Below are 2,939 nucleotides of genomic sequence, written 5' to 3'. Positions count from 1 at the left end.
CAAATCAGAAAATTTAAGTAAAGTGGTTCAAAGTCCTTATAATTAGGTTCAAAAATATGAATTGTATGCTATTCTTTTGGTATTAATGGATTTTTTTCAGAACCTCTCAACATAGTTACTGACTCTCAGTATGCTGAAAGAGTGGTATTACATACCACAGTGGTAGTACAGAAAGAGACTGCAGAATTTATCCCTGATGAGTCAGAATTAACTTCACTATTTATTCAGTTACAAGATATAATCAGGAATAGGAAGCATCCCTTATATATAACTCACATCTGATCCCATATAGGTCTGCCAGGTCCTCTAGCACAGGTAATGATGAGATTAATAAAATATTGATAGGAAGTGTGCTGGAGGCCTCAGAAGTTTATTAAAAAAAATCATGTCAATAGTAAAGGTTTAAAAAGGATTTTTCCATAACCCGGCAACAAGCCAAGGAAATTGTAAGGAAATGTCCTACCTGTTCTTTTTACAATCAGACTTCATTACCAGCAGGATGTAACCCAAAGGGTACTCAGAGGAATGAAATCTGTCAGATGGATGTGTTTCACTTTGCAGAATTTGGAAAACTGAAATATGTACACCATACCATCGATACTTATTCAGGATTTCAATGAGCAACTGCTTTGAGTTCGGAAAAAGCTGAGTCTGTAATCACACATTTGCTAGAAGTTATGGCCATCATGGGTATACATGCACAAATCAAAACTGACAATGCTCCATCATATGTCTGGTAAAATGAAACAGTTTTTTGCTTATTACAATATAAAGCATATTACAGGTATACCACATAATCCTACAGGCCAAGCGGTTATAGAAAGATCAAATAGAACTCTAAAGGATATGCTAAATAAACAGAAAGAGGTAGCAAAAACCCCCAGAAATAGATTACCTAATGCTCTACTAACTTTGAATTTTCTCAGTGCTAACGAGAAAGGAACAACAGCTGCAGAGAGACATTGGATAATAGAAAAAAACTATTGAATTAAATCAGCCTATATACTTTAAGGACGTGCTGACCTCAGAATGGAAACCAGGATATGTGTTACATTGGGGACGAGGTTTTGCTTTTGTTTCTACAGGAGAAGGTAATCTGTGGATATCTTCAAAATTGATAAAGGTTTGATTTGAACAAGAGAGACACCTTAATTAGAAGAGGTGATTGTTCACCAACAACCATGACCATCTAATTTAAACTAACTTATACCAGTAACACATGCCTTTTCATTTGATCAGATATAACTTGCTAAAAGGGAACCTCTCCAAAGTTAGTCTTGGGGAAAGGTTTTTGTTTTTGTCTTTCAGGAGAATGAAGAACACTGGACAAATGAGACATCTGAAGAAAAAGGACAAATCATCTAGAAAAAATATCCCAAGAAAAAGAGTAAATTGGTCTATTGGTATATCACCTATAAAATTTCATAAGTTTTCCTAAATTCTTGTTTCTGCTCTTTTCTACAGACACTTAACACAAGTGGTCTTTTTGTAGTCACAGTTCAATTAAAAATTAAAGTTGGCTTTGGAGTTGGAGAATGGCTCTCTCCTTCTTTAAACCCAAGCACGTTGTTAAAAGGAAAATGCAAAATCTCTGTATCATGCCAGAAGAAAGAGCCTCTTCTGATATGGGACAGAAGAAAATGAAAAAATTAAGGGACTATTCTATTGCTACTAGTCTCAATTCTTTGATTCTATTTTGATTCTTTAAACTTTTCTTAAGGTATGAATTTTACATCAAAATTTGTAAGATTAATATATATATATTTTAAACTTTTGTTATGATATTAATGGCCATATAAAGTACTAACTAATTCTAGAAAAAAGGGTTCAATTAGCTGCCTATATGTGTTTTTGTGTTCAAGTCTCTATCAGTTTTCTGCAGGAAACCACAACCAGGCCTAACATCAAATTTGAAGTCTCCAGGAAGAAGATGGGGCCCCACAACAATGATTCCACATAACAATAATACCGCTAAGCTGACAAACATCACCCACAGATCAGCTTTGGACTACAAACTGCTTAGAACAATTTCAAGATGGCTAGCTGAGATGGTCCAGTTTCACAGACTACTCGAACAAGGACTTGATAAGCCCTGAACTTTGGCTATATGCAGAGAGTGGACAACAAATGATATAGCTACCTCTCCTGGAACTTGACAATTAACCCGAATTTTTTCTTTTCAGAATCCTCTAAAGATGCTTTCACCTACAACCAGCAGGAAGCAATTTTAAGAACACGATGCCCACATTCCCAAAGAGGAGGAGTGTGGTGGTATTGTGTTCCCCCAAATATTGTGAACCCTAATAAACTTATCTGGGGTCAGAGACAGAACAGCCACAATATTAAACATAGAAGTTAGGCAGTGGTAGCACACGCCTTTAATCCTAGCATTCCAGAGGCAGAAATCCATGTGTTCAAGGATACAGCTAAGCATGGTGACCCACGCCTTTAATCCCAGAAAGCAAGCCTTTAATCCCAGGGAGTGGTGGTAGAAAGCAGAAAGGTTTATAAGGCGTGAGGACCAGAAACTAGAGGCATTTGGCTGGTTAAACATTTGGCTGGTTAAGCTTCAGGCTTTGAAGCAGCAGTTCAGCTGAGAACCATTGGGATGAGGACACAGAGGCTTCCAGTGTGAGGAAACAAGACGAGCTGAGAAGTTGGCCAGGTGACATAGCTGTGGCTTGTTCTGTCTCTCTGATCTTCCAGTATTTCACCCCAATACCTGCCTCAGGTTTGATTTTATTAATAAGAACTTTTAAGATTCCTGCTACAGTGGAGTGGAGCGAGTGGTTTTTGGTCTTTCTTTGGGTTTGGGATAGTTTTCATTGTTTAGAAGGGTTGGTTACAAGTTGTTGTTAATGGTTAGGAGACGGGCTAAACAAAGGAAATTAGATTTAAGGCTCTTGTTTGAAAAAAAAGAGAGAGAGAAATGATAGAAT

Source organism: Peromyscus eremicus, chromosome 12 (genome assembly GCF_949786415.1).
Source record: "Peromyscus eremicus chromosome 12, PerEre_H2_v1, whole genome shotgun sequence".
Taxonomy (NCBI): Eukaryota; Metazoa; Chordata; class Mammalia; order Rodentia; family Cricetidae; genus Peromyscus; species Peromyscus eremicus.
The sequence above is the reverse complement of the archived record's forward strand: the minus strand, read 5'-3'. Positions refer to the sequence as shown.